The sequence below is a fragment of the Schistocerca piceifrons genome, chromosome 2 (genome assembly GCF_021461385.2).
Source record: "Schistocerca piceifrons isolate TAMUIC-IGC-003096 chromosome 2, iqSchPice1.1, whole genome shotgun sequence".
Classification (NCBI taxonomy): Eukaryota; Metazoa; Arthropoda; class Insecta; order Orthoptera; family Acrididae; genus Schistocerca; species Schistocerca piceifrons.
This window is the reverse complement of record NC_060139.1, coordinates 971,742,439-971,764,744: the sequence shown is the minus strand read 5'-3', so window position 1 is coordinate 971,764,744 and position 22,306 is coordinate 971,742,439. Positions and strand designations below refer to the sequence as shown.

General features: G+C 44.2%; 1 protein-coding gene and 1 non-coding gene across 2 annotated transcripts in view; one reads left to right on the top strand and one right to left on the bottom strand.

The window, feature by feature from the left end:
• LOC124776034 (division abnormally delayed protein-like) overlaps positions 1–22,306 on the top strand; it is a 1,005,302-nt gene that overhangs the window by 180,614 nt on the left and 802,382 nt on the right. The window lies entirely within an intron of this gene.
• Positions 1,525–1,598, bottom strand: Trnat-ugu. The gene has a single exon. It is a non-coding gene; the product is annotated as a tRNA-Thr (tRNA).

The following is a 22,306-nucleotide window of genomic DNA, read 5'->3' as shown; positions in this document are numbered from 1 at the left end:
TTAACCGCACGGCCACTTCGGCCGGCCCTGTCCTTCAGAGCTTTGCATTATTTTTTCCGGTAAAGCCACATCCTCGACGGTGATGGCGACAGGCTATTGTGGAATTCGCCCTGCAGTGGCCTCGCCCTGCAGCAGTTTTCGCAGCCATCCCAAGAAGCACGTCGGGCGCGGCCGGACGTGTGTCGCTGACGCGGCAGCGGTCCGGGCCCGGCTGACCAGAGCCGGGACGCACAACGCGGTACAGTAGCGGCGGACGGCGCGGCCATTGTGCGGCACAATAGGGCAGGCCAGGGCCGCTAATAGGCCCTTTATCTCCCACTCGGCCGCGGCTAATTTGCCGTGGGAAGGCGCGCTTTATCAGCAAATTTGTCCCCCGGCCACGAGCCGGACCAAATCCCCTGCCCCGGCAATCCGACCATCCACTCGTTCGGCTGTGAATCCAGGCGGCTGCCACGGCGGACGACCGTGTGCAGGAGCCACTAACGCCACTTGCTGTGCACCTGCCATTTAGTGGCACACTGGCGGCTTCAGTTGACGGCGCTGCTAGTGTTGGTCGTCCGCCAGAGGCTGGCTTTCGGAGTGGTGAAGTTGTAAGTCGGCTGTTTAGGTTTTTATATTGGTAACGCCACGTAGCGCTCTGTTTGAAAATCACTGACTGTGCAGTGTGCAGTCTGTGGCTGGTTTGCATTGTTGGAATACGTGCTATTGTAGTGTCAGGCAGTTGGATGTGAACAGCGCGTAGCGTTGCGCAGTTGGAGGTGAGCCGCCAGCAGTGGTGGATGTGGGGAGAGAGATGGCGGAGTTTTGAGAGCGGATGATCTGGACGTGTGTCCATCAGAGAGAGTAAATTTGTAAGACTGGATGTCATGAACTGATATATATGTATTATGACTTTTGAACACTATTAAGGTAAATACATTATTTGTTCTCTATCAAAATCTTTCATTTGCTAACTATGCCTATCAGTAGTTAGTGCCTTCAGTAGTTAGAATCTTTTATTCAGCTGGCAGTATTGGCGCACGCTGTATTGCAGTAGTTTGAGTAACGAAGATTTTTGTGAGGTAAGTGATTCATGAAAGTTATAGGTTATTGTTAGTCAGGGCCATTCTTTTGTAGGAATTTTTGAAAGTCAGATTGCGTTGCGCTAAAAATATTGTGTGCCAGTTTAGTGTTGATCAGAATAGATAAAGATCGAAATGCCTGAGTACGTTCAGTTTTGCTTAGCTGTTTGAAAATCAAATAATGTAAGAGGTTTATCAGCACAGTAATTTATAAATTTTTCTAAGGGGACGTTACAAAGTGGAATGAGAAAGCAAGTAATTCTTACACCTACGCTTAACATTTGACTGCTCAAAACAGTCAGGAAACGTTGAATTGTTTATATACTAAGATGGTATCTGTTCTTTCGGACATAAAGATACCATTGGTGACGATGCAGCTCGTTAGAATGAAATTACAATGAAATGAACACCATTAGCTGCTTACAGGCGTTGACATACGTCAACGGGGACAGATGAAAATTTGTACCCCGACCGGGACTCAAACCCGGGATCTCCTGCTTACATGGCAGACGCTCTACCCAACTGAGCCACCGAGGACACAGAGGATAGCGCGACTGCAGGGATTTATCTTTGGCACGCCTCCCACGATAACCACATTTTCAGCGTATTGTCCCGCACTACATTCGTAGTGCCCCCACCCATTATACTCATTACTCGCGGCGCGTTGCCGATTCCCGTAAGAGTTCGGGCACTGTTTGTGCATTCGCACAGAAGAAGATGGTCAAGTGGCCGGTAAGCCTTAACTACATATATATATATATATATATATATATATATATATATATATATATATATATATATATATATATAAGATGGTATCTGTTTTTTCGAACATCTTACGGGAATCGGCAACGCGCCGCGAGTAATGAGTATAATGGGTGGGGGCACTACGAATGTAGTGTGGGACAATACGTTGAAAATGTGGATTTCGCAGGAGGCGTGCCAGAGATAAATCCCTGCAGTCGCGCTATCCTCTGTGTCCTCGGTGGCCCAGATGGACAGAGCGTCTGCCATGTAAGCAGGAGATCCCGGGTTCGAGTCCCGGTCGGGGCACACATTTTCATCTGTCCCCGTTGACGTATGTCAACGCCTGTAAGCAGCTAAGGGTGTTCATTTCGTTGTAATTTCGTTGAATTGTTTGCCTGTTGGTTGCATGCGCTTGTGGAAGAGAGAGACATGTTGTGGCCCGGCAGTGGAATCTACAAACTGCTTCCCACACCTCTTACTCAGTACAGAAACATTGTAAGGTGGCAAAAATAATTGGTCAGATTCGCACCTTACATGAGACCTTTACAAATCGCAACGAGAAGGCGAAGATGACACCTAACGTAAATCGACAGTTATGAGAACATTTGCTTATCAATATGTAATGCAAAAAGGGATGACAGTCAATCAACGGAAATTATCACACCATTCCTACGGAATGCATGTCTTTGAGTGGAAGATAGAACAAGGAATGCGAGTCGAGTCGCTTTTAGTTTTGAAAAGCCAGCTCCACAACAATGTAGCGAAACCGCGCTGCAGGAGTTACGCCGGCTACCACTTAAGGGAGTGGCAGGAAAGAGGACAGCGTCCAGGTGATTCAAGCTGGAGGGCCGCCTCTAGCGAGGGCACCGGTACAAGAGCAGGGAAGAAGCTTTAGAAAACTGCGTTTCGAAATGCCAATGCGATACGAACAAAAGCAAGTGACGCATTTTCGTCCAACGAGTATGACACACGGAAAGGTCAATGTACTTTAGGCATGTAGAATGGGCACGAAACATCCGATTGGTGGAAACTCACTAGGAAGGGGAAAACTACTGAGGTTTCGACGCAGATTGATAGAAGGAACGTTGAGATTGGTAGAGGGTGTTTCTACAAAATAGGAGGAACACTCCTACTGGTCGGAAAAAGCCGTGACATGAAAAAGGAACCCAAGTGGAGGGAGGCAGTCTGCCATGAGAGGACAAGAGAGAAATTTCGTGTGACTCTTCTCTGACCTGGCGTCAAGTGCAGAATGGAGCGCGTGACGCTTAGTATGACACAGAGAAGAAATTGGTGTCGACACCGCGTTCACAGCGGCTGCACTCCAGCTAAAATTAGCTGTAGCAACGTTTAGCTCCAACTGTGGAGAAACGAACCAGCTAAAAAAGTTAACTGTTCTTCCGAGAACTGAGAGGGCACTATAATAAGCACGCTGCTCCACCCATGCTCGTTTATATCGCCACATAATAAGACTAGAGCTGAGCACATGTTTTCTCGCATAACGAGAAGCACAGGGAAAGTTTCCGCTAGAAGGCCAGATTAGTTTTGTAGAAATTTCAGTGCGAGACAGAGGTCTTGCAGACAGCAGCACGTCACAGCTTAAGGTAAATACCCCGCGCAGAGGTGTAAACTTTATTGGTTCAGCAGCTGTAAACTCGAGCGGCCTTGGGTAATCTTGCACTCAAATTTGTCACTTGACTAACGATCCACCGTAGACTTGATTGTCATCCTAAGTAGTACCGAACTTTGAAGCGGAATCTGACGATTTTCGTAGTACTGACCAATATCATAACGTATGTGTGGGAGCAATTTTTGTAAAGAAACGTCTATTTAAACTTTCATATTATTGTGGTTATGATTAATGTAAAGAAACTTCCAATTAAACTTTCATAATATTGTGCTTAAGATTAATGTTCTTTCAGAGACTTAATATTTAACATTGCTGTGTATAAACTTATTTCACTTTTTGATGTTGACAAGATGTATTTCACATTGCGCTGTTTTTATGTTGGCGAGCTGAAAACTGTGTGAAAAGCTGTAATTTGGTGAGAAATATTGCGACATTAAACTTGCCATTTCGCCTCACACAGTGTTCTCCATTCTAGAATAAGCAACATAACCCCCACCCTTACAACATTGTACATGGTCCAGTCCGAGTCACATTAACATGACCACCGCCTGTGTTCAACGTCAACGTGCAACAGCCACCCCAAAACGGCAGGTATCAGCACTGTCAATGAAGCGTGTATTATGCGTTTCTGAGGGACGAGGAAAACATTGAAGTCTTTGTCATAATGTGGAAAGGGAGCGATTTATCTGATGTCCAAACGAGAATAATCATTGGCTTTTATGCCAAGAGTGGAGCCGTGGCGAAACGAAAGTCAGTACATCTACATCTACATCTACATCCATACTCCGCAAGCCACCTGACGGTGTGTGGCGGAGGGTACCTTGAGTACCTCTATCGGTTCTCCCTTCTATTCCAGTCTCGTATTGTTCGTGGGAAGAAGGATTGTCGGTATGCCTCTGTGTGGGCTCTAATCTCTCTGATATTATCCTCATGGTCTCTTCGCGAGATACACGTAGGAGGGAGCAATATACTGCTTGACTCCCCGGTGAAGGTATGTTCTCGAAACTTCATCAAAAGCCCGTACCGAGCTACTGAGCGTCTCTCCTGCAGAGTCTTCCACTGGAGTTTATCTATCATCTCCGTAACGCTTTCGCGATTACTAAATGATCCTGTAACGAAGCTCGCTGCTCTCCGTTGGATCTTCTCTCTCTCTTCTATCAACCCTATCTGGTACGGATCCCACACTGGTGAGCAATATTCAAGCAGTGGGCGAACAAGTGTACTGTAACCTACTTCCTTTGTTCGCAGCACATTACACTTGTCTACATTGAGATTCAGTTGCCATTCCCTGCACCATGTGTCAATTCGCTGCAGATCCTCCTGCATTTCAGTACAATTTTCCATTGTTACAACCTCTCGATATACCACAGCATCATCCGCAAAAAGCCTCAGTGAACTTCCGATGTTATCGACAAGGTCATTTATGTATATTGTGAATAGCAACGGTCCTACGACACTCCCCTGCGGCACACCTGAAATCACTCTTACTTCGGAAGACTTCTCTCCATTGAGAATGACATGGTGCGTTCTGTTATCTAGGAACTCTTCAGTCCAGTCACACAATTGGTCTGATAGTCATATGCTCATACTCTGTTCAATAAACCACTATGGGGAACTGTATCGAACGCCTTGCGGAAGTCAAGAAACACGGCATCTACCTAGGTACCCGTGTCTACGGCCCTCTGCGTCTCGTGGACGAATAACGCGAGCTGGGTTTCACACGATCGTTTTTTTCGAAACCCATGCTGATTCCTACAGAGTAGATTTCTAGTCTCCAGAAAAGTCATTATACTCGAACATAATACGTGTTCCAAAATTCTACAACTGATCGACGTTAGAGATATAGGTCTATAGTTCTGCACATCTGTTCGACGTCCCTTCTTGAAAATGGGGATGACCTGTGCCCTTTTCCAATCCTTTGGAACGCTACGCTCTTCTAAGAGACCTACGGTACACCGCTGCAAGAAGGGGGGCAAGTTCCTTCGCGTACTCGGTGTAAAATCGAACTGGTATCCCACCAGGTCCAGCGGCCTTACCTCTTTTGAGCGAATTTGTTTTTCTATCCCTCTGTCATCTATTTCGATATCTACCATTTTGTCATCTGTGCGACAATCTAGATAAGGAACTACAGTCCAGTCTTCCTCTGTGAAACAGTATTGGAAAAAGACGTTTAGTATTTCAGCCTTTAGTCTGTCATCCTCTGTTTCAGTACCATTTTGGTCACAGAGTGTCTGGACATTTTGTTTTGATCCACCTACCGCTTTGACATAAGACCAAAATTTCTTAGGATTTTCTGCCAAGTCAGTACACAGAACTTTACTTTCGAAAAATTGTTCGTATGCCACCATGGTTAATGTATACTGTGTATGGCAAAATGGGTCTATCCAAAATCGGCGGCTGGGGACAGTGGTGTACCACTGACCATACACGACAGGGGTGGTCGACGGTTGCAGAGATGTGTAGGGGCGAATGGACCTGCAGTTGTTAAACAGGTGCCCCCTGCCCCTCCCCATATGAACCAAGGGGCTACCAATAGCATCTTCTCAACAACTGTACAGATAGCTACATATGGGTCTTCGCAGCAGGTGTCTGGTTCATGCACCCATGCTGACTGCTAGCCATTGACGCCACTACCGCAACTTGTGTACCATCTTCACACAGGGTACGGCCTAAGCATTCATCACAGTAGGCTTCCTGTATCATTTGGTGTCTCTCTGTAAAGTTTTCCTCGAGTTTCAAGCAAAATTTAATGTAGATGCATTGCTCCTCTAACTCTGCAATCATGAAATTCGCAAACTGTGTGACACAACGTTCTACTCAATACAGCACTGAATAATAACTAATAGACATGCAACAATGAATTTTTCGGCAGTTATACCGATAGAGGTGGCGCAGTGGTTAGTCCGATGGACTCGCATTCGGAAGGACGACTGTTCAAACACGCGTCCGGCCATCGTGACATAATTTTCCCGTGATTTTCCTAAATCGCTTCAGGCGAATTCCGGGATGGTTCTTTTGAAAGTGCACGGCCGATTTCCTTTCCCATCTTTCCCCAATCTGATGGGACCGATGACCTCACTCATTGATCCCCTCCCCCAAATAAATGCTTAAATCACAGCCGCTTAGACATTAAACACAGCCGTGTGCAGGGATGCCAACGACAATTTGCTCCAACACAACATTGGTGCGAAATTACGAAGGTCCCGGAATTTTTTGAAAAGATCTTGTACACTACGGGCCATTAAAATTGCTACACCAAGAAGAAATGCAGATGATAAATGGGTATTCATTGCACAAATATATTGTACTAGAATTGACATGTGATTACATTTTCACGCAATTTCGGTGCATAGGTCCTGAGAAATCAGTACCCAAAACAACCGCCTCTGGCCGTAATAACGGCCTTGATACACCTGGGCGTTGAGTAAAACAGATCTTGGATGGCGTGTACAGGTACAGCTGCCCATGCAGCTTCAACACGATACCACAGTTCATCAAGAGTAGTGACTGGCGTATTGTGACGAGCCAGTTGCTCGGCCACCATTGACCAAACGTTTTCAGTTGGTGAGAGATCTGGGGAATGTGCTGGCCAGGGTAGCAGTCGAACGTATTCTGTATCCAGTAAGGCCTGTAGAGGACCTGCAACACGCGATCGTGCATTATCCTGCTGAAATGTAGGGTTTCACAGGGAGGGAATGAAGGGTAGAGGGTAGAGCCACGGGTCGTAACACAACTGAAATGTAACGTCCACTGTTCAAAGTGCCGTCAGTGCGAACAAGAGGTGACCGTGTAACCAATGGCACCCCATACCATCACGCCGGCTGATACGCCAGTATGGCGATTACGAATACACGCTTCCGATGTGCGTTCACCGCGAAGACGCCAAACACGGATGCGACCATCGTGATGCTGTAAACAGAACCTGGATTCATCCGAAAAATGACGTTTTGCCATTCGTGCACCCAGGTTCGTCGTTGAGTACACCATCGGAGGCACTCCTGTCTGTGATGCAGCGTCAAGGGTAACCGCAGCCATGGTCTCCGAGCTGATAGCCCATGCTGCTGCAAACGTCGTCGAACTGTTCATGCAGATGGTTGTTGTCTTGTAAACGTCCCCATCTGTTGGCTTAGGATCGAATCGTGGCTGCACGATCCGTTACAGCCATGCGGATAAGATGCCTGTCATCTCGACTGATAGTGATTAGAGGCCGTTGGGATCCAGCACGGCGTTCCGTATTACCCTCCTGAACCCACGGATTCCATATTCTGCTAACAGTCACTGGGTCTCGACCAACACGAACAGCAATGTCGCGATAGGATAAACCGCAATCGCGATAGCCTACAAATCGAACTTTATCAAAGTCGGAAACGTGAAGGTACGCATTTCTCCTCCTTACACGAGGCATCACAACAACGTTTCACCAGGCAATGCCGGTCAACCGCTGTTTGTGTATGAGAAATCGGTTGGAAACTTTCCTCATGTCAGCACGTTGTAGGTGTCGCGGGCGGCGCCTACCCTGTGTGAATACTCTGAACAGCTAATCATTTGCATATTACAGCATCTTCTTCCTGTTGGTTCAATTTCGCGTCTGTAGCACGTCATCTTCGTGGTGTAGCAATTTTAATGGCCAGTAGTGTATATCACCTTTTGTTTAGCTGTTTGGTTATCTGATTTTAAGGGACACAATTCGACAGAAAAGAAAATGATAACGAGTAAAACAGAATGAGCCAAAAAGTACCGGTCACCAGTAAACAGTTTCCCAAAAGTGAGTGAGTTTCGTGCTCTCGTACTTACCAGCACGGGAAAGCTTGCTGGAGATGAACCAGCTTTCGTGCGGGTCGTCGCAAGCGTCATTAGGCCGTCGTGCAGCCACAGCGCGGACGCGTCCGTGTCCTTGTCTTCGTGCTGCTGGCTGGCCTTTACGACGAGCCATAAAGCCCGGCCGGCGCTGCCGCCGGTTTGTGGTGTGAGAGCGGCGCCTCACCGCGCGGCCACCGCGACGCCGACGCCGACGCCGACGCCGACGGCCGGCGCCGCTGCTCCTCCAGAAATAGACGGCGTGGCGCTCAGCGGGCGGTCTTACACGAGGGACTCCACCTGACGTCGGTTCCGCCGCGCTTCCCTCCACACCGGACCATGTCGCCAACCCGCGGGACAACTGCCGGTGTGTGACTATGCGCAGTTCCAACTCTGACAGGTTTACCACCCAGCGCTCTGGTCACCAGGATCCACTCTGCAGTTCCGTTCCGCAGATGGACGCTCACCTTTACAGAAGGGAACGCAACGTTTCAAACAGGTCCGGCTCGTGGTCTCCATGCTGGGGAAGGCTGTGACATTTTCCGATCGGAACTGAGGTGCCCGGGTTCAAAAAAATGGTTCAGATGGGTCTAAGCACTATGAGGTCATCAGTCATCTAGACTTATAACTACGTAGAACTAACTAACCTAAGGACATCACACACGTCCATGCCCGAGCCAGGATTCGAACCTGCGACCGTAGCGGCCACGTGGTTCCGGACTGAAGCGCCTATAACCGCTCGGCCACAGCGGCCGGCGCTACCCGGTTTCTCTAAAACATTTACATACTATACGTCGTTTCGTTTTTGTAGAGTCTTGTACCGCAAGGAAGCAAGGTTCAAAATGGTTCAAATGGCTCTGAGCACTATGGGACATCTGAGGTCATCAGTCCCCTAGAACTTAGAACTACTTAAACCTAACTAACCTAAGGACATCACACGCATCCATGCCCGAGGCAGGATTCGAACCTGCGACCGCAACAGTCGCGCGGTTCCGGACTGAAGCGCCTAGAACCGCTCGTCCACAGCGGACGTCAGGAAGCAAGGGAGAGGATTTTTTTGAGTGGCTGGTATCCTCTTTCTACAACACACATGCACACGTGGATTAATACGATTCTTTATTTACATGAACGAGACACATAGCTTGAATAGAGTCCATGTTCTGTGGTATAAGCTTTGAAGAATACTCAGTATTTTAGAACACTCAGTGTAATGTCGTTTATTGAAAATGAACTACACTTCTCGAACAATCACTATATACACACAAAAAAACAAATGACTTGTAGACGACCATTCATCAAGGGCGTGGGTGAGGTCTGTCGGAGCTGGTCCTAGCTCGGCGAGGAACTGGCTGTACTGCTGCTGCGCTGGCCTTATAAAGCCGGCAGAGTACTCCAACTTTCCCTGTACCTGTGAGGCGACCTCTGCAGAAAAGGGTTCGCATTAGTCTCTAGCAAGTTCTGTTTGTTTTGACGAATTGTTTTCCTTCTTGTTTGCGCCTGCAAGTGCTTCTGTATCTTATATGGTACACAGGGGTGTCTTGAGTGTAGTCTGCCTGGCAGGGGCCATCTGTGGCAGACGTAACAAGCTTATCAGTAACATTCCTCTTGCTGACTGATGCAATGTCAGCATCTGTAATCTTGCTGTTACAAACTTGAGTTTCTCACTGCTAGTACCGTACACTTCTGGTTGAGTCCCACTATAGTCACTAATCTGGTCGCTATCTACTTTTATAGTCTGTGAAGATCTAAATCTGGTCTGTGAGTGGACTGACAGACGCAAACTGGATGATGGACTGAGGCCCTCTGGTCAGAGGCGGCGGCCTAAACACATGCTGCCGAGAGGGCGTTGGTGGCATTTTGCTTGTGGGTGTGTCTCCAGCCCTGGCCTCTCTTGCAATAGGTGGGCTTGATGCAGCGCCTACTGATCGATCTTCGCACTTCATCTTTGCTGACTGGTGTGCAGGCGACAGCTTAAGCAAGCACAGTTTTCATAATCATGTACTAAATACATCAAAAGCTAACTCCAACTTGAGATTTAGCTGCCGGTGCCACATTGACCTTCTCTTAAGCACAACAAACTGTTCTAAAAATGGTGCGTTAAAAAGAAATATTTTGTATCGCGCAAATTGTATATTTTCATATTATCCACATAAAAAAACGAACAATGGCGCCGCGCGGTGTAGCCACGCAGTCTGAGGCGTCTTGTCACGGTCTCCGTGGCTCCCCCGTCGGAGGTCCGAGTCCTCTCTCGGGCATAGTTGTGTGTGTCGCCCTTAGCGTAAGTTAGTTTAAGTTAGATTAACTATGGACCGACGACCACAGCAGTTTGTTCCCATCAGACCTTACCACAAATTTCCAGTTTTCCGAAAAACGGCATATTAACGTTTCTGCACAGTTAATGTTTTTGTGTTTAAAATCCTGAACTTGAGACACTTAACGTTCTTTGTGTGTTCAGGCTGCTGCGCTTGTAAGTACATGCAACATGTAAGATCAGTGCATCTGCTGCACTCTAACTCTTTGGTTATCATGCACAACCCAGCGAGTTCGACATTTTAGAGCATTCAATAGGTTACAGGTCTTCTACTAGTGGTGGCAGCATTGTCAAGTCACACTGGCATTCATTGTTCCAGTATGTAACGAGCTGCTAGGCAAGTGAGGAGGTCTTCTGAAACCAGAGGCAAGACCGCCCGTACGATGTTTTGCATGGGGTGGGACTGGATGACGGGGTATGGAGTATTTTTAATATGTTAAAAAGACGAATGGCGACTTGTAAGCAGCTATAAAGAAGTACCCATGTTGACCTTGTTAACAACCTATGTAGTACCAACGTTTAAAGTATTTTCTTGAAAGAAAAACATGTGACTACACTATATCTTCTTCATATTCCTACGAGGTAACGGGAGAAGTAGACCAAAGCCTTTTGTGGCCCATTTTGTTAGTGCAGGTTGTCTACATCAGGGGCAGGTATGCACTCGGGCAAACCTGTTCTTCTCCTTTGATTGACAGGTACTTAACCTATTGTCCCTCTGCCCTCTCCCTCTCCCCTCCCCTTCAGGAAACCTCCCCCATCGTTGCTAAAGTTACACTTTAAGGTCTGAGTTATTGGAATAGGCCCTCTCCCACTTATCAATCTGATTGACTACTAAATTAAAGTGATCAATTAATTAACTTCTCCCACTCTGGTGAACTCCATCCTGTCCCACCCTCCCTCCTGGAAACTGGCAGGATAAAGATTCAGTTGATCGGTCATTTGGAGGGAATTCAGTTGCAGTGTGTGGAATATTGTTCAAGCAATTTAGACAATGTGTGGCATATTGTTTATTTGAAGAATTTAGAGGATTCAAGGCAGTGTATGGGATGTGTGGAAATTGGTAGCTCTTTGGTGGAGAGGAATGATCTAATAACAGGAAATTCAAGAGTATATTGTTTATTTATAAAAAAATTCAGTTTGTCGGGGGCTGGATTTCTCTTGCTCATCGTTCTCTGCTGGTTGGAAACATGTAGGTGTTGTAAGAAGTAATTACATGGGGCAAACATGTTGCATAACCTAATGTTCAGTACTCTGAACCTAATGTTTGGCCCTCTGTTGGCACTCAACAGTTTTCCATATCACCCCCATTTCCTTAAAGTATTGTACCGCCTTTGATACCTAATTAAGTAATTAATTATGTCCGTCTACCATTTCTGGTACCCTTTTCGAATTCCACACGGTTTTGAACGCCATAGCTGGCGCATTCTTCCTTGTCACACTCCCCCTTAAACTATTATGCAAATTAACCTCGTGTTCTGCACTTAACCTGCTGTTCTGCTCCATGTCACCCACTCACACACACCCTCCCCTCAACTATTGTACTGCTAACACCATATTGACGTAAAAAATTTATGCAAATTAATTAATTCGATATTCTTCACATGTATGGGGTAGTTTTTTTTTTAATTCGCAGCATCCTATTGGTCGGTGAAATCGATGGAGTATTGTTTAAACAAAAGATCATTAATAAAAAACACATCCTGCCACTCGACACCCGACGCCAATGCTGCTAACTCCACATATGCCCCCAGGAGTTGGGATGCACTGCTGGTCCCTGCAATGTGATGATGCGGCCATCAGCTGCCAAACCATGAGTAGGTGTCAGTTCAGGTCCCACAAGGATGATGCTGCGGCATCTCTTTCATACATGACACCTGAGAAATAACTGTCGAAACTCGTGTTCACCTAGGCAGCATTGCTGGCGCGATGACATAGCTGTGGTCCGGGTCCAGCACCGAGAGACATGTTGCAATGCTTCCCAGAATAGTGCTGGGTGGATTCTTCCAAGCAATCCTAATGGGACAGCCCGTCCATCACTGAATTTACCTGTCAAACTGCTGCTGCTGGTGTGGGAGCACTTCCGCCATTTTTTTCTGCAGTCGTTATTTTCAGTGGCAAAAATGTATTTTTTACAGATCATCAAATAACACAGGTAGTTAAACCCCTCAAAAGTTGTCCACAGATCACCAAATACATAAACAACTCACAAGAATATTGGGAACCAGGAACATATTTACCGGTTTAACTACAATTAAATATTACAATGGCTGCTAAAGTCTGACACCGATTGATGTACAGGTGATGTCTCCTCTTGATGGCTGTGGTTCTTGAACAAATCTCAGTATCTATAGTGCACATAATTTTCCACACAAAAATCTCTCTCATAACCTCACAGTTATCAACGTCCTGAATCTATACGTCCCTCATGATAAGACACACACTCATTTTCTCTGGTCATGCCACAGTAACACTACACTGAAATACATACATTTTTTACAAACAGTGCAGTTATCTTTTATATCTATACAGCACCCAAAAGAATTATGATATGTTTACACTCACACCGACTGTGTGTCTCGATTCTCCTCAGTCCTAGGAAATTATCTGACAATGTCTTCGAACCAGCACTTCTGGAAGGTGCTGCATCCTGCCAAGATTCTCTCAAACGAGTATTATGAAGGATAGGCGTCTGGCACTATGTGATAATGGATACCACACCTGCAGATGTAATGCTTGTACAGATCACCATATTGCACAGTCAATTAAAGCCTGCAAAGTGGCCTACAGATTTCTCAAATATGAAACGACTCTTTCTCAATTACACTGCTCTGCCACTGAGGGCTGGAGCTTGAGTAATTGAGCGTGAAACTGATCTCCAGTCCCACAATACATCACCACATACCACGTTGATGCAGTAATCATACAAATCGTACCTTGCACCATACAAAATCGCCCCTTTTACGTGATTCATATAGATATCAGTCGCCAGATACACATACATATACTATGAAGACAGCAGCATAAGCACATGTACTGTAGGTATACTCCTCACTGCACTAGATATTTCCCATGAGGTTGGTTGGTCATCTACTCCTAATGCATGACCAAAGTGACCTCAGTGGACTTAAGTTACTCTCGCAACCATTGTGCAAAGACGGGCTTGTTTCCCCCTCAGCACAAATGTGTTACTGTTTCTTGTCTGTGTATTGTTGTGCAAGTGCACTGATGACAAATGACAAAGATTGTCATTAAATATTGTTTAAACAGTTATTAGCCCTGCCTGTGAAAGTATCATTTGGAACTTGTTTATAAAGATGATGTCAACTAACATATGGAGCTGACCACTTCTTAAATTATCATCATTTTTTATTATCAGTTTTAATTAATTTTTAAATAAAGTTAGTGGCAAAATAGTAAACTGTTCATTGAATAAATACAAAAGTATCACTGAATGTGAGCTGTTCACGGCTGTATTCATTTTCTGTGTAGATGTGGGGAATACAATGTTCTGACAAACATTTGCCTAATAAAGATATGAAAAACGTCATAACTCAATAAATAAAATAGATACAGATGAGCGGCTTTCTGGGATGACAGCTATCATGCAATGCTGTCATCTGAGATATAGTTTGTTGAAATCGAATGAAGCATTCAAAGGTTGTTAATACCAAGGTTCACTGTGAAAATGTTTTTACGCGATGAAATATTAACTTTTGTAGTTTTAAATATATTGTAAATATTATGTAACTGGGTACACCTAGATTTTTCTGAGATCGCAAATATATTCAGATTTGCTTTAACACTTAAATGTAAATTGCAATAAATTCTCAAAGAGCTGTAAGAAGCCTTTTTTCAGTTTGCCTGACACTACCTCATTTTTGGGGCATCTCCATCACGAAGACTATGCGAGCAACAGACGTCCAAATTCCCAGCTTTGGTGCTTATCCACTTGCAGCGACGCTGCTCGACTATGTACCTGGACTCGCCCTTACCGGTCGCCTAGGCGTACCTGCCACAGCGCGCCCTGAGCCCTGGGCCCGCCAGCTTTCAGCCGTACAAAAATTTTACCTCCCCTCGTACTACCTGCAGGCGGTCAAAACGCTCGCCTGCGCGATGATGTTTGGTTTGTGGGGCGCTGAACTACGCTGTTACCAGCGCCCGTACAAATTGCCAACCTTTGCTCAGTCCTATATCGCCACTTTCATGAATGATGATGAAATGATGAGGACAACACAAACACCCAGTCATCTCGAGGCAGGTGAAAATCTCTGACCACGCCGGGAATCGAACCCGGGACCCCGTGCTCTGGAAGCGAGAAAGCGACCGCGATATCACGAGCTGCGGAGCTCGCTTACATAAACGTAACGTTACAAACTCAAGACATCTTAATCTTTCGTTAAATTCTTACTTAGTGGCTACAGTTAATGTACCCATAGTCTACACACTCAAGTGAAACATTTCCAATCTTAGCACACCTGTCCTGCAGTGAAACACATATCGAACACCAGAGGGAAACAAGTGTTTTCAACAACAGCAAAACATTAAAAGTGTAGATTAATGACATATAAAAACGTAACATAGCTATACACAGGCAGGTTTTCAGTATTGAAGATTTGGCTGTTCCGTTAATTACCTTCCGTTGTAGGCAGCTTAACATGAATATCATGTCGGACACCATCAGGCTACACAAACCGACCCCCTCTGGAAGCCGGCGGGGTCGGCGATTTTCACCTTCCTCGAGATTACTGGGTGTTCGTGTTGTCCTCATCATTTCATCATCGTTCATGAAAGTGGTGAGACAGGACTGAGCAAAGGTTGGGAATTTGTACGGGCTCTGATAACCGCCCAGTTAAGCGCCCCACAATCCAAACATCATCATAATCATCATCATCATCCCTCTGGAAGTCCATATGACCTTTACTCCATAGAAAGCACAACTGAACCCTCCTATCTCGCAGGTCCTCAATTCCCAATTTTTTGTGCAACAAATCGTGTGTAATCGAACCTAACGGTTTCGTAATAGCGTTGGTTTTACTGTTTTGTAAAGACACATGCGACTTATTGTACTTTACGTCCTTTGACTTGATAATGTGCTTTACTGCCACGTCCAACCAGCTTTTTGGATAAGTAGTACTAAGTTCCAGCTAACACTCAAATGAACAGCCGTTTGTGTGACCGCTTTAACGGCTTTTGCACGTGACTTGTGCTGCATTGCGCGACGTAAAACTTTGCTCTCACTACAAGCCGTTTACAACCTGTGTCTGCTTTATTTCACTCTACTGAGTGTAGTCATTTATTTTACACTCGACAAGCACGTCATTAATGACGTTTTCAATTAAGTTTGACCATAAATCACTTGAACTCAAATTATTATTTTAAGGCAACCGAATGTTTGTTCAAAAGCATAAGGTAGATTTCGATCCAAATGTGTAACACTACGCACACACACACACACACACACACACACACGAGTGGTTGAGATATAATCTGACCACCAAACAAACAGTAGTAGTCTTGTTGGAAGAGTGCTTTAGATCTGGTCCCAACTTACCCTATGACAATTTCTCTGAAACAAACGTCTAACAAAACCGGTCATCAGCTCGAAAGAGCAAAAGTTTCTTTAATTCTTTTGAGAACTACTTTGAAACTATGGGGCTATGTATTTTATCTACTGAGATTACTTGAGGACAATTGGGATGCAAGCTGGATAGTTATCAACAAAACATTTATGCGCGCAAACTAAGTTGAAACTGGGCACGGCAACTCATGGGGGTGACTGTAAATGGGACGTGCGTTTATGGTCGCTCCCAACATCTTTCAACTTAGTTTGCATGTATAGTACGCCACCATATTTGAAAACCTTTAAGAATGAACAATTATTGAAAACAGTTATCAAACGAATTTACCATGTATCAGCAAAAGGTAACCACAAGCTTTGATATCTATGGAGGGTAGCTTCTTGAGCTAATGAGTAGATTATAGTACTTTCACGACTGTTAAATAATGTCGTAATAATCAGATACGATATTTGAAACCATATATTTGGTATTAATCGTTAAATATATGATGACCAGGAAGGTAGAGTAATGAAATGTCTTTAGGTAGACAAGTGTAAGAGTCTGCTAAAAATATAAAACACTATACCGGTATCATTAAATTTTGAACAAGTCAAACATGTGATGACTGTTATTTCCTTGCACGCTTCTAAGAAATTTAGTTAAAATATAGTTGTTGCCTTCAGAGCTGTTCTGTCACTGAAAACTGTGGTGACAAGTAAATTTATATTAGTTCTTCACCTCTCTTGCCTACAAAGGCTCACCATGATGCGTGTGTAGAGACCATTGTTAGTACTGCAGCTGTGGCTCAAATACTCCAACAAGTATTATGACCGGAAAATCGTACAGTCCAGAGACCCTTACACATGTATCCTCAATATCCACATCACTATGTAAACGATTTGGAACACTTTTAGGCACTTTAAGACTTCACACATCCTGACATGGACATCACATCCACGTCCCAAGTCTGCGACTCCTTTCTTTCTCTATGCCACGCGGCGCTACAAGGTCATCCAAACTATCGGGGGAAATCAACCCCGTTGTCATCCCCACCTTGCGTAATTATATGTCTGACATTTTAATATTACGGTAATTGTCAATAATGTTTACAATGTTTGTTACGCTATTCCAATAACTATTTGGTACATATTAATACACCCTCATTTAGCATTTAGGTCGTTCCAAAGATGTATTATATTTCCTATGGGTCAAATATTGAAATTTCGATGTAAAATATTTATCAATATTTTTTAAAGGTTTTTATGATATTTATTCGTTAAATAAAGCTGTAACATTACAAAGCTACACCCCTAAACCTCCTAAACCTCTAATATGTGAGTAAACTGCTATTCCAAGGCGCGTCATAAGTCATGTTCAAAACACATCACACGATACCAGCAGTTCCAAAAATGTTGAATGTCATTACTTAAATCCGTGTGGAAAATATTGAAAATGTGTCCTGGTAATTCAAATGCCATAATACATTACTGATAAAATAGCTTCCAGTATATGTTCTGAGCGGACTCCGCCTCAGAGCCCTTAACTTAGAGCTGCAACTATTCTGAAGGTTTACCTAAAATTTCATGTTCATCAGTTAACTTCTCAGGCTATTGCACATTTACTAAAATCAACGGGAGATGTAGGTGTTAGAAGGTGAGTTGTCGGTGGAAATGAAACTTTAAGCTAATCCCCAGAATTACATAATGTTGTCATATTATATAATGAAGGACTGGTTTGGTTCTAGTATCTGTATTGGTTTCAGTACTCTATAGTTTATGCACTATTGACTTGTCTGACAATAACAGCGTCAAATTCTTCTATGCCGATGACCTACTTTTAGCTCGTTATTCATTAAGACCTGCAGAATACTTACAAATGAAACTATGAAAAAAAGAAGGTAAAGGTTTAACATCGCGTCGACTACCAGGCCATTAAAGACGGAGCACAGGCTCGAAGTGTGTCAGAATGGAGAAGGAAATCGGCCGTGCCCTTTCAAAGGAACCATCCCAGCATTAGGTTGGAGCTTTTAAAGGAAATCACGGAAAGCCTAAATCTGGATGGCCGGACGCGGTTTTGAACCGTCGACCTCCCGAAAGCGAGTCCAGTGTGCGAACCACTGCGCCACATCGCACGTTAAATGAGACTACGTGGCCATTACTCTTCATATCTTTACAAGCCATTAGTTCTAATTATTTGTGATATAAAACTGTCTCAAGATGTACATAATTAAGCGTAGTCAAAGCACATCTCGCACTCATTGTTGGTTTAGTGCACTACAACGCATGCCTATGAGCGATATACCGTTGTGATCTGATGCAAAAATGTTTTCTGTTCCAGGTAATTGCCATACTCATCGAGACAGCTCCGGAGCTGTAACTCGGAATTCCTACAATAAGTGAGTAATCTGCTAAATTGTTTGTTCACTGACCAGTGGACGGTAAAGCAAATTTTTTGTTGCTAATCACAGGGAAACTAAAGGTGTTTTTGTTCACATTTTGTTAACTTTTCGTTACTTAGTAGCTTAATCTTGTGGTTTTCTGTGAGTGGGATAAAAATCTCTCTCTCTCTCTCTCTCACCCCAACATCCCTTCCTCTATCTCTCTTTTCTCTCTCGTTCTCTTTCTGCTATTTATCTTCAGTTCGACCTTCCCCATTCTCCGTCTCATAACCAGCTCTCTCTCCGGTCCCTTCTTTTGCATTGATATTTCAATGCCTTGTAATGCCCTTTAATCGACCTTCCTACTATTAGTCCAGACCGGCATCATACCTCAGGCATCATACCTTCTTCTCACTCAAATAATTAAATAAAAACATAACAGCATAAATAAAAACGACACAATAAATATATTACAATCTTATCAAATACATTGCCAACAATACACACACAAAATATACAGCCATACCTTTAATGAAGAAACGTGAACAAACACTCATGTGCAACAATTACGCGGATTTAGCCGTGCTTAAGTCAGGAAAGAAGTAGTAGAACAAGTCAAAGTGTAAAAAGATAGATAGACAATTGCCAGTGGCAGGAATACCTGACTGATAAACATGCGGACAACACTTCGCAATGCAAACAGAAAACAAACAAAATCCATATAGCCAAAAATTCAAGTTCGTTGCCTAAGAGAGGAATTGTTTCTAAATCTACAAACAAAACGAGATTTTTGAAAATGTTCGATTCTAGATTACTGACGGTGATTTAAATAAGTAATTCGTATTCCCAACGTACTGTCAGTTGGAATAGCTATCAACATAATCAGAAAAAAAGATACTGTAGTGTACAATCGCACTTTTACTTCGTCTGAAGACTACCGATTTCGGTACCAAATACCGTTATCAGGCCGTCCCACGATCAAAAAATCACAGTATGTTATAGATATATTCCTTGCGAAACATCAACAATATATCCAGAATGAGATTTCCACTCTGCAGCGGAGTGTGCGCTGATATGAAACTTCCTGGCAGATTAAAACTGTGTGCCCGACCGAGACTCGAACTCGGGACCTTTGCCTGCAAGTTTCGCAGGAGAGCTTCTGTAAAGTTTGGAAGGTAGGAGACGAGGTACTGGCAGAAGTAAAGCTGTGAGTACCGGGCGTGAGTCGTGCTTCGGTAGCTCAGTTGGTAGAGCACTTGCCCGCGAAAGGCAAAGGTCCCGAGTTCGAGTCTCGGTCGGGCACACAGTTTTAATCTGCCAGGAAGTTTCATCAACAATATATTTTTCTCCATGATAGCCAATGTATGGTGTCAAGTGCAACCTCAAAATACAGGCATTCGGTGTGCCATATACGAAAATTAAAAGTCAGTAATATGTTTTAAACGGGGGCAAACAGCGGTGGGAAGTGATAAGATTTCCCCGCTCCTACGTACAGAGCTTTTATTTAATTTCTTAAAAGAATTTCAGTATAAAAGATCTTTGAAACATATAGAACAATAGTACATAAAAGTCTGAATAACACATCCAAGCTGATAGGTTTCCAGCTACCATTCGTTTACGGTGTGTAACACACTAAAACGTCGATCTGACCATGAATCTTCCAATCATCTGTACATTGTCCATAATAACAGCAGTTGTTACTATAAACCAAAAATGTTGGTATTGAAAATATATACTATATCTAAAGGGAATTGAGGTGCAGTGTAGCGGTGTATTACTCCGCAACTATCAAACACGTATGGGAAAAAATAATTTTAGCAGTTGCGCGGAAGGATAAACAATGCCCTAAATATGTTTACTTCCAGCGTGCTGGATGCGCAACTAGGCAGCAACTTTAAATGATTCAATAAAATTGCAAAAAAGGTCAAATTTGCACAGAAGTTTGTCTTTATTAACTGATCACTTGTTTCGGACCTTTCCAGTCCGTTTTCAAATTATCCAACTAAGTCATACAGCAACATCCATTACGTGTGAACGCTGGCCACATAGCGTGTGTGTGTGGTTCAGGCAACATATTATTTACAAAATACCCGTGCTGCGCTGCATGCAGCGAAATAATCGTTATATCACTACGTGCAGCACAGCACAGTCATTTCGTAACTAGTATATTGTAATCGGCTACACACACACACGCCATGTAGCCAGCGTTCACACGTAATGGATGTTGTTGTATGACTTACGTGGATGATCTGAAAATGAACTGGGAAGATCCAAAACTAGTAATCAGTTGAAACTTCTACATCTATATCTACATTTACACTCCGCAAGCCACCCAACGGTGTGTGGCGGAGGGCACTTTACGTGCCACTGTCATTACCTCCCTTTCCTGTTCCAGTCGCGTGTGGTTCGCGGGAATAACGACTGCCGGAAAGCCTCCGTGCGCGCTCGAATCTCTCTAATTTTACATTCGTGATCTCCTCGGGAGGTATATGTAGAGGGAAGCAATATGTTCGACACCTCATCCAGAAACGCACCCTCTCGAAACCTGGACAGCAAGCTACACCGCGATGCAGAGCACCTCACTTGCAGATTCTGTCACTTGAGTTTGGTAAACATCTCCGTAACGCTATCACGCTTACCAAATAACCCTCTTCTTTGGATCTTCTCTATCTCCTCTGTCAACCCGACCTGGTACGGATCCCACACTGATGAGCAATGCTCAAGTATAGGTCGAACAAGTGTTTTGTAAGCCACCTCCTATGTTGATGGACTACATTTTCTAAGGACTCTCCCAATGAATCTCAATCTGGCACCCGCCTTACCAACAATTAATTATATATGATTATTCCACTTCAAATCGTTCCGTACGCATACTCCCAGATATTTTACAGAAGTAACTGCTACCAGTGTGTTTTCCGCTATCACATTATCATACAATAAAGGATCCTTCTTTCTATGTATTCGCAATATATTACATTTGTCTATGTTAAGGGGCAGTCGCCACTCCCTGCACCAAGTGCCTATCCGCTGCAGATCTTCCTGCAATTCGCTGCAATTTTCTAATGCTACAACTTCTCTATATACTACAGCATCATCCGCGAAAAGCCGCATGGAACTTCCGACACTATCTACTAGGTCATTTATATATATATTGTGAAAGGCAATGGTCCCATAACACTCCCCTGTGGCACGCCAGAGGTTACTTTTACGTCTGTAGACGTCTCTGCATTGAGAAAAACATGCTGTGTTCTGTTTGCTAAAAAGTCTTCAATCCAGCCACACAACTGGTCTGATATTCCGTAGGCTCTTACTTTGTTTATCAGGTGACAGTGCGGAACTATATCGAACACCTTCCGGAAGTGAAGGAAAATGGCATCTACCTGGGAGCCTCTATCTAATATTTTCTGGGTCTCATGAGCTACCTGTGCACTTTTCCAATCATTTGGAACCTTCCGTTCCTCTAGAGAGTTGCGGTACATGGCTGTTAGAAGGGGGGGGGGGGGGGAGGGAGAGCCAAGTTCTTTCGCGTACTCTGTGTAGAATCGAACTGGTATCCCGTCAAATCCAGTGGACTTTCCTCTGTTGAGTGATTTCAGTTGCTTTTCTATTCCTTGGACACTTCTTTCGATGTCAGCCATTTTCTCGTTCGTGCGAGGATTTAGAGAAGGAACTGCAGTGCGGTCTTCCTCTGTGCAACAGCTCTGGAAAAAGGTGTTTATCAGCTTTACGCCTGTCATCCTCTGTTTCAATGCCATTATCATCCCAGAGTGTCTGGATATGCTGTTTCGATCCACTTACTGATTTAACGTAAGACCAGAACTTCCTAGG